Below are 10,349 nucleotides of genomic sequence, written 5' to 3'. Positions count from 1 at the left end.
TCTCTGCTGCATTTGACACTGTTGACACTTCTCTCCTTTGTGAATCTCATAGTCTATTCCCTTGAGTTTTGTGGAAATGGAAGTATGGTAATAACCAACATGTAGGTAGTCATAACTGACCAGTGGTGAAAAGAATGGATTCACTATTGATAGTATCTAGAGGAGGAAGAACAATCAAGGCCAGAGAAACCTTATGCTTTAGAGAAGCCACTCTGGCCCTTTCTCAGCTATGCCCCTTCTAGGCATCCACAGGGCCTATTTACCAACCATGACTCCAGTGTACTCTGCCCAAATGGCCCCAAGACTTTCAAGGCTTGTACATTCCTCTTGCCTATATCCTCAGGGTGGACTGCACCATCTGGGTGCTCACATCTAGGCCTAGGGTGGACTGCACCATCAGGGTGCTCACATCTAGGCCTAAAGAGTGGCTGGAGGCAGCTGTTTACAGAAGTGTGAGCCGAGCTTTGATATGCAAGTAGGGGTAACCACGTGCTTGCAAAAATGTCCCTTGTAGCAGGGGCTGCAGCCAGGTCCAAGAAGAAAAGGCGGTAAGCCATGGACAAAGGCTGTTTCTTCCCTGCTGCCGTGTTCCAACGTGAACTCCAACATGGAATTCCAATATGGAACCCTAAAGAGTAGAATTCCAGATTCTTATGAAGCTATGTTTTTCAAAGTAGGAGAGTAAAACATGTATCATTTAGCATTTTGTTAGATTGATTTATAACTATTTTGGTAGGAAAAAAAAAAAAAATCTTTGTTTTGGCTTCTTTTCTTTAACGGTTGCTTAGCAAAGTATAGGATTTTAGGTTGCCAGGTCTTTGAGGATAACACTAATTTGTTTTGTTTTGCTGTTTTAAATTGTGGTAAAATATATGTAACATAAAATGTTCTATCAACCATTTTGAAGTATGCAGTTCAGTGGCATTTAAGTACATTCACATTGCTGTGGTACCATCACCATCGTCTGCCTACAGAACTCTTTTCATTTTGCAAAACTGAAACCCTGTGCCCATTAAACAATAACTTCCTGGAAGTCATGGTAGCTCACACCTATAGTCCCAGCTACTTGGGAGGCAGGAGGAGTTCGAGGCTGCAGTAAGCTATGATAGCGTTGCTACACTCCAACCTGGGCAACAGAGTGAGACCCTATCTCAAAACACAGACACATAAACACACACACACACTAATTCTAATTCTTCATTCCCTTCTCCCCACCCCTAGCCCCTGGTAACTACTGTTTTACTTTTTGTCTCTAAGAATTTGACTATTCTAGGTACCTCACATAAGGAGCATACAGTATTTGTCCTTTTGTGACTGGCTTATTTCACTTAGCATAATGTCCTCAAGGTACATTGATGTTGTAGCTTGTATCAGAACTTCGTTCCTCTTTCCAGCTGAATACAATATTCCATTGTGTATATAAATCTTTGGCTTATCCACTCATTCATGGGTATACATTTGGGTTGTTTCCACCTTTTGGCTGTTGCAAATAATGCTGCAATGGACATGGGTATACAGATATCTCTTTGAGTCCCTTGATTTATAACTTTTAAATATTTTGACATACAGCGTGTGGCCTCCATTTGTACTGTTGCCCCAGGCGCCACAAATGTTAGCGCAGGCCTGTGTGAGAGCTGAGCATTCATATTTGCCAAAGACAACAACCAGCTTTCACATTAGATGCCACCTCCCGTGGATCCATGGAACCTGCTTGGAAATTTGCATGGAGAGTCGGCAGGGAAGAATCCCTGAAGTGATTCGTGATGTCTGCCTTGGGTATACCTAACATTTTCTCTGTCTAGTTGCAGCTGTTCATTCACGTAGGAGAAAACTGGGGTCAACAGCAGTTAAAATACTTCCCCACTCTGGTGAGGAGCAGAATAGCACCAGGACTCAGGTTCTCTGATGTGAGGTCAAAGCACTGATTCTTGCAATGCTGGAGGTGGGCCAATTTCATCCTCAGGAGGCGTGAGGAAGAAACTCTTCCCAGGTTCCTCACAGAGGAGAGCTGCTGGGCTTGAGCTCAGAAAGGGGGTATAACAGAATGGAATAATTAATTCAAAAAGAAGTCATGTGAGAAAAATGCAATCACAGGGGTCTTCTAACAAAGCCAATAGTGTTCTAAATTATGTAGAAATTATTCTGATTTAATTTTAATGAAAAGGATGTGAACAATCAGTTTGGACACACAAGGAAATATTTTAATAGCAAGACTGAATTTGAGGAATTTAAATGAGGACAAACTAGCTAGGTCTTGTAAATGGACTATTTTAAAGGGAAATTCAAAACCCAATACTTTTTTTTTTTTTTTCAGATGGAGTCTCACTCTGTCACCCAGATAAGAGTGCAGTGGTACAATTTCGGCTCACTGCAACCTCTGCCTCCCAGGTTCAAGCAGTTCTCCTGCCTCGGCCTCCCAAGTAGCTGGGATTACAGGCACGTGCCACCGCACCCAGCTAAGTTTTGTTTTTTTTAGTAGAGACGGGGTTTCACCATGTTGGCCAGGCTGGTCTCGAACTCCTGACCTCAAGTGATCTGCCTGCTTCAGCCTCCCAAAGTGCTGGGATTACAGGTGCAAGCCACTATGCCCAGCCTCATAAGCCAATACTTAATTCTACCCCTGTAACAATCCCAGGATATGGGTGGCTGCATTAGGTGAACAGACAAGCATGACTGACAATGGTCTGGAACCTGTATCTGTGGTGGAGTAGCTGTCTGGCTCTGCACAAGATACAGTCCAAAATTATCTTGCACAAGATAATTATTTTGCACAAGATAGTCTTTGCACAAGATAATTACTTTGCACAAGATAATTACTCCAAACTTTAGTTTCTTCATTTGTAATACAAGGGCAATAATATACACCTGTTCGTTTGTTTGTTTATTTGTTTGTTTGTTTGTTTGGAGAGGGAGTCTCGCACTGTCGCCCAGGCTGGAGTATAGTGTCATGATCTTGACTCACTGCAGCCTCCACCTCCCAGGTTCAAGTGATTCTCCTGCCTCAGCCTCCCCAGGAGCTGGGATTACAGGCGCCTGCCACCACTCCCGGCTAATTTTTTGTATTTTTAGTAGATACGGGGTTTCACTATGTTGGCCAGGCTGGTCTCAAACTCCTGACCTCAAATGATCCACCCAACTTGGCCTCCCAAAGTGCTGGGATTATAGGCATAAGCCACCATGCTCGGCCGATAGTGTCTACTTTTTTTTTTTTTTTTTGAGACAGAGTCTCACTCTGTCACCCAAGCTGGAGTGCAGTGGCACAATCTCGGCTCACTGCAAACTCCACCCCCCGAGTTCAAGCGATTCTTCTGCCTCAACCTCCTGAGTAGTTGGGATTACAGGCACCTGCCACCACGCCGGGCTAATTTTTGTATTTTTAGAAGGGACGGGGTTTCACTATCTTAGCCAGGCTGGTCTTGAACTCCTGACCTTGTGATCCACCCGCCTTGGCCTCCCAAAGTGCTGGGATTACAGGCATAAGCCACTGCGCCCGGCCATATCTACCTTTTAATGTCACTATAATAATTAAAGATAATAATGACATAGAAAACAAAAATACAGAAAGCAGGTATTTGAGTCCTTAGCTATGTGGACTCTACCATTCGCTCAGTCATGCAATGACATTTTACTAAGCATCTGTTAGGCACCATGCACAACTAGGCTGTGGATCCCACTTCCCCATCAAGGAAAGAAAAACAAATGCCACTGAAGGGAGCTGGTACCCACTAAATTAAATTAAAATCCTCTTTTGCACATTCAGTCCTGGAAGTCAGGTTAATTTCTGAAAATGCTTTCAGTCTCCTTTGTGGGAAGGTAACAAAATCTCTGAGGACAATTCCAACAGACAGTATCTGGTTTAACACATCTTGTTTAACCAGTAATGGTTAGACACATATTATGCAGCAGAAATTCAAAGATAACTGCTTGGGTTCAGCTTTCAGCTGTGCCACTTATTAGATGAGTCAATCCCTTAACTTCACCAAACCTCAGCCTCCTCATCTGTAAAATGGGAATAATAATAATGCCTCCACCGGGTGCAGTGGCTTACGCCTGTAATCCCAGCACTTCGGGAGGCCGAGGTAGGTGGATCATGAGGTCAGGAGTTCAAGACCAGCCTGGCCAAGATGGTGAAACCCCGTCTCTACTAAAAATACAAAAAAAAAAAAATTAGCCTGGCGTGGTGGCAGGCACTGGTAACCCCAGTTATTTAGGAGGCTGAGGCAGGAGAATCGCTTGAATCCGGGGGTGGGGGCAGAGGTTGCGTGAACCAAGATCGCGCGACTGCATTCCAGCCTGGGAGACAGAGTGAGATTGCACCACTGCACTCCAGCCTGGTAGACAGAGCGAGACTCCGTCTCAAAAACAGTAAATAAATAAATAAAAATAATAATTCCTCTTCATGGAGTTGATGTGAGTTCTTTTGTTTGTTTGTTTTGTTTGTTTGTTTGTTTTTGAGACGGAGTCTCACTCTGTCGCCAGGCTAGAGTGCAGTGGTGTGATCTTGGCTCGCTGCAACATCCACCTCCCTGGTTCAAGCCATTCTCCTGCTTCAGCCTCCCAAGTAGCTGGGACTACAGGCGCACACCACCGTGCCCAGCTAACTTTTGTATTTTTAGTAGAGACGGGGTTTCACCACATTGGCCAGGATGGTCTCCATCTCTTGACCTCCTGACCCGTCCACCTCGGCCTCCCAAAGTGCTGGGATTATAGGCGTGAGCTACCGCATCAGGCCTGATGTGAGTTTCAAATGAATTAATATGTGCTAATGTGGCTATGACAGCCTGGTACATGCTCAGTGTTATGCAAATATTAACTATTGTTGTTAAAATATCCATTAATCAATGACATCATCTAAGATTCTCCTATTTCCATTACAAACACAGGCCTGGTCCCTTTGTAAGTATTCCTGCACTGGAAATTAGTTGATTTTTTTTTTTTTTTTTTTTTTTTTTTGAGACGGAGTCTCGCTCTGTTGCCCAGGCTGGAGTGCAATGGCTTGATCTCGGCTCACTGCAACCTCTGCCTCCCTGGTTCAAGTAATTCTCCTGCCTCAGCCTCCTGAGTAGCTAGGATTACAGGCACCTGCTACCACACCCAGCTAATTTTTGTATTTTTAGTAGAGATGGGGTTTCACCATGTTGGTCAGGCTGGTCTTGAACTCCTGACCTCAGGTGATCCACCTGCCTTGGCCTCCCAAAATGCCGCGTTTACAGGTAAGAGCCACTGCACCTGGCCACTTAGTAGTATAATGTCACAAAATGTGAAGAATCTCAAACTATTGGCACTAAACAAGTAAGTAAATTATAAGTATACGGAAAAATTCCAATACCTACCCTAACACCACTTAACACATGGTCTAGCTTCTGCATAACAACCTGTTTCATTCCCAATCGGCCCAGCCTTTCCCCTTAAGTCTCTAGGTGAGAAAAACAACCATGAGTTTAGAATGAAAACACTCTTTCCAAATCCTTTCACCCAGTGATTTTCCTTCTGGCAAACCATCCTGGTTTTGTAAACTACCCTCCTGAGAGAAATTCAAAGATTTACATACGAATATTTTTGTAACAGGAATTAAAACTGAAACTTCAACTGAGGCACAAAGATAGAATTGTTGCTGCATTCCAAAGGAGGTATAAGTCAAATGCAAAATTTTTACAGGACTCAGCTGAAAATTGGTTCTTTAACTCTTTTAAATTCCTGACTCACATTGAAGATATAAAAGGCACACACTGGTGCCTGTCAAGGTGCAGAGGGAGTATGGGGGGAGGGCGAGCATCAGGATAAATAGTTAATGCATGCGGGGCTTAACACTTAGGTGATAGATTGATAGGTGCAGCAAACCACCATGGCACACGTTTACGTATGTAACAAACCTGCATGTCCCACACATGTATCCCAGAAATTAAAATTAAATTAAATTAGATTTTTTAAAAGATATAAAAGGACTGAGAGAGAAGAGGAAAGGGGGTTTTCGAAGAGGATTTCTCGGGAAGAAATTGTGCTGTGTCCCACTTCCCCACCAAAACGGGGAGGAGTGCTTTCCCCTTCACTTCAAGACCCAAGAGGAGGATTCAAAGGGACCATTCAGAACGTTTGATATGTGCCCCTTGCCGTTGAAGGACACGGGCACTGGTACCACTCACATCTGAGAAAGCAGTGGTGACTGGCAGCAGGAAAGAGGGCTTCGTCTGAGCAGTGATATAGTGGATGGAAGGTGTGTGCATCCCAGGAATCAGAGGCAGACTCCCTAGGAGAACGCTGTTCTTTGGGTCTTATTCAAAGGGACTTGGCCTGGCGTGGTAGCTCACACCTGTAATCTCAGCACTTTGGGAGGCCAAGGCGGGCAAATCACTTGAGGTGAGGAGTTCAAGAGCAGCCTGGCCAACATGGCGAAACCCTGTCTGTACTAAAAATACAAAAAATAGCTGGACATGGTGGCGTGCACTTGTAGTCCTAGCAACTTGAGAGGCTGAGGCAGAAGAATCTCGTGAATCCTGGAGGCGGAGCTTGCAGTGAGCCGAGATGGCACCACTGCACTCCAGCCTGGGTGACAGAGTAAGACTCCTTCTTGAAAAATAAAATAAAATAAATAAATTTTAAAAAGGGACCCTACCCAAGACCACGTGGGTGGCAGTGATAGAACCCAGCTGAGAAAGTCTGTACGGAGTGGACTGCTGGAAAGCAAGGGTCCCCCAGGACAGCAGCCAGCCCTAGGAGACTGTAGCACTGCTGCCATCAGGGGAGCGACCCCTGAGAGGGAGGCAGCTGCAGACGGCCACAGCTTATGAGAGAACCACGAAGGAATTCTCCATCTCATCCCCCTACCTCTCATCCCTCTCCCTGCCCAGCCCCAGGTCAGCAACAGTAGCTATTGAGTAGGGCAAAAGGGAAACAAGAAGAAGCTGACCACACACAACCTGCCACTGGCCTACCTGGGGATGGGAAGAGCCATACCTTTAAATGAAGATTAAAATGTGACTTCTTATTTTGGACTAGACATTTTAATTTCTGAATGGAGAGCATGAGGCTTAAAGTAACTTTGTAATTCAAAAATTCATGGGACTGCCCAAGTTTTCAGGGTCAAGGGATATGCTTTCCTTCCCTGGATACATTGCTAAAGTCAAAATTTTGAAAGACAAAAATACGGCTGCCTTTTGTTTACTTCCCATGAGCCTGATTTCTTCAGTGTGCCATTTACGTGTTCTTTATTTTTATACTAAAGTTGGAAATAATCTAATTATCAATTAATAGGAAAATAACGGTATGGAAGTACTATATTCAGTTTATGCTTTAAAGTACATACACATAAAGGATTAAACTTAAAATACAAAATGTCAACTTATACGTAGTATGATTATCATATGAAAATGTATAGTTGGCCAGGCGTGGTGGCTCATGCCTGTAATCCCAGCACTTTGGGAGGCCAAGGCGGGCGGATGATGAGGTCAAGAGGTGGAGACCATCCTGGCCAATGTGGTGAAACCCCGTCTCTACTAAAAATACAAAAATTAGCAGGCATGGTGGCAGGTGCCTATAGTCCCAGCTACTAGGGAGGCTGAGGCAGGAGAATCACTTGAACCCAGGAGGTGGAGGTTGCAGTTAGCCACGCCATTGCACTCCAGCCTGGGTGACAGAGTGAGACTCCATCTCAAAAGAAAAAAAAAAAGTATAACTTACATGATGAGCATAATCATACACATACACAGTAAGATAACTAGAAGGAAACATATTGCAGGTTTAAAATGGTTATTTTGGGGTGGTATGAAGCAGGAATTTTTATTTTCTTCTATATATTCCTCTGTATTTTTCGGCTTTGTCTCCCTTTTTTTCCTGCCTTTTTCATCCCTATCCCTCAGTCACACATTGGGCTGTCCAATGGCACTGCTTAACCATTGACAGTCAAGAAGTCAACTGCTTTGGCAGTTGCGAGGGCTTATGCCTGTAATCCCAGCATTTTGGGAGGCTGAGGTGGGTGGATCACCTAAGGTCAGGAGTTCGAGATCAGCCTGACCAACATGGAGAAATCCTGTCTCTAATAAAAATACAAAAAATTAGCCGGGCATGGTGGTGGGCCCCTGTAATCCCAGCTACTCAGGAGACTGGGGCAGAAGAATCGCTTGAACCCAGGGGGCAGAGGTAGCAGGGAGCCAAGATCGCACCATTGCACTCCAGCCTGGGTGACAAGAGCGAAACTCTATCTCAAAACAAACAAACAAAAAAGAAGTCAACTGATGTCCCAAGCATGGGCCATTTCCCCACAGGTTCTTTCCAATGTTCAATGTTTCGCAAACTGTTTTCTGCAATCCTTTAATTCCAAGACATGCAATGCACATTAGAACATTAAATATTTTGAAATATCCTGAAAAAAAAAAAAAAAAAAACCCTTGAAATTTGTTTAACCCAGGACTCTTCTTTCTTTCTTTCTTTCTTTCTTTTTTTTTTTTTTTGACCATACACAATGGCTAAAACAAAACAGAACAGAATGAAAATATTAGCAGTTTAAGCAACTTGAGTTTCGGGGAATCCCGTTTGGGAAATACCACCCTGATTTGTAGCTCACCAAGACAACAATGATTTCAGTTGGGAGATTATTGCTAAGGTATTAGGTGTCTCTGGGAGGTCACTTTGTTCTTTTCAGCAAGTCTTCTGGACATAAATCTTGCTTCTTTGTCCAGTAAGAGAAAAAAGGAGAAACCGCCTACTGCTATCCAAAAAGCCTCATCCCACCCATTTTAGCCAAAGACAGATGAAATGAAGCAAAAATAGGCCTATGATTGACGGACACATCAAAGTCAAAGGACTTTTAAGAAGCAAAATTACTGTTTGAAGAGTTTCTCTGGACTGTATTACTTTTTATCTCAATGCTTTATCATGTTAGAGGTGATTTCTTCACTATGTCTCTTTCAGGTATCACTATTTATCTTATTGAAGTCCAAAGTTGGATTGCCTTAAATGAACCCTGTAAGTGCTGTAAACCTAGCACCACAGCCAGGAAGACCAAGTTGTGTAACAGGAAGGAAAATGATTACCTAACCCTATAAGTTCAGGCACGGGGATCTCCCTTTTCCTTACAGTTGCCTGGAAGTGATGAATCCCTAAGTCTTTCTCATTGTTAAGTCCCCAAGAAGACGTCTTCAAGGCCAAAGTAACTGCACCAGCATGAAAAACTTGTAGAGCCACCAATAACGAAGGGAATCTGTATTAGATCTAGAGTTTCTAGGGTACCTGCTGGGTCTTTTTCTTTTTACCAATTTCCCACAAAGATTTCACCCAGCAATGTGAGGTCCTCTGCAGGAATTTACAGATCACTGGGGACTTCATCACACACACCTATACTTCATCATTCTGAATACACAACTTCATTCCTCCTGATCATAGACGGACCAAGCTCTGTATTTCCTGATACACTGAAAAGTTTGTTGTTTTAGATTTGTTTGTTTTCTGGAGGAGAGACATAATTTCACTGCATAGTGCTTAAAACCTTCTTATAGAAGTGTGATATTTATTGTATCCAATTTTACGTTTCTCAATACAATCATGCATTGTTTAATGATGGGTACACATTCTGAGAAATTGTTATTAGGTGATGTTGTCGTTGTGTGAACATCATAGAATGTACTTACACATACCTAGATGGTGTAGCTTACTACACACCTAAACTACAGGGTCTAGCTATTGCTTCTAGGCTAGAAACCTGTGTAAAACGTTACTGTACTATGTACTGTAGGCCATTGTAACACAATGGTAAGTATTTGCCTATGTAAACATATCTAAACACAGAAAAGGTACAATAAAACTACAGTTTGTAATCTTATGGGACCACTGTAATACATGCAGTCCATCCTTGACCAAGATGTTATTATGAGGTACATGACTGTACTAATCTCCTGAAACACTGGCTTTAATCTCCAAGTTCCCACTTTTGAAACAGAGCAGGGAAAGTCCCAAGTGATAAGCATTAGCAGATAAATGCTTATATCCAGAGGGAATTGTAGACACTTTTAAGACCAACTGGACATCATTTTATTAATGTGTGGGAAGTGTTTCCTTTTATAATCTATATTTCATTTAGAACCACGTGACTGATAGTGGCAAGAAATTTGTGGTCAAAACACAATAAATGAGCAATAGAATATTTGACCAGAGGGAAGAAAGATGTTATACTGGAAAAAAACATGAACGGCATAAATAATATATTGAGAAGGTCACTCAATGTGAGCTATAAGCCACCCAGAGTTATTGACATCATGCGTTATGTATGGACCTATTTTACAAACCATTGTTCTTCTTCCTCCCAAATGTACTCTGAATGAATGACAGAGAGCTCATGCTATTCCTCTTGTGCTATT

Source organism: Chlorocebus sabaeus, chromosome 10 (assembly GCF_047675955.1).
Source record: "Chlorocebus sabaeus isolate Y175 chromosome 10, mChlSab1.0.hap1, whole genome shotgun sequence".
Taxonomy (NCBI): domain Eukaryota; kingdom Metazoa; phylum Chordata; class Mammalia; order Primates; family Cercopithecidae; genus Chlorocebus; species Chlorocebus sabaeus.
Note: the sequence above shows the minus strand (reverse complement) of the source record.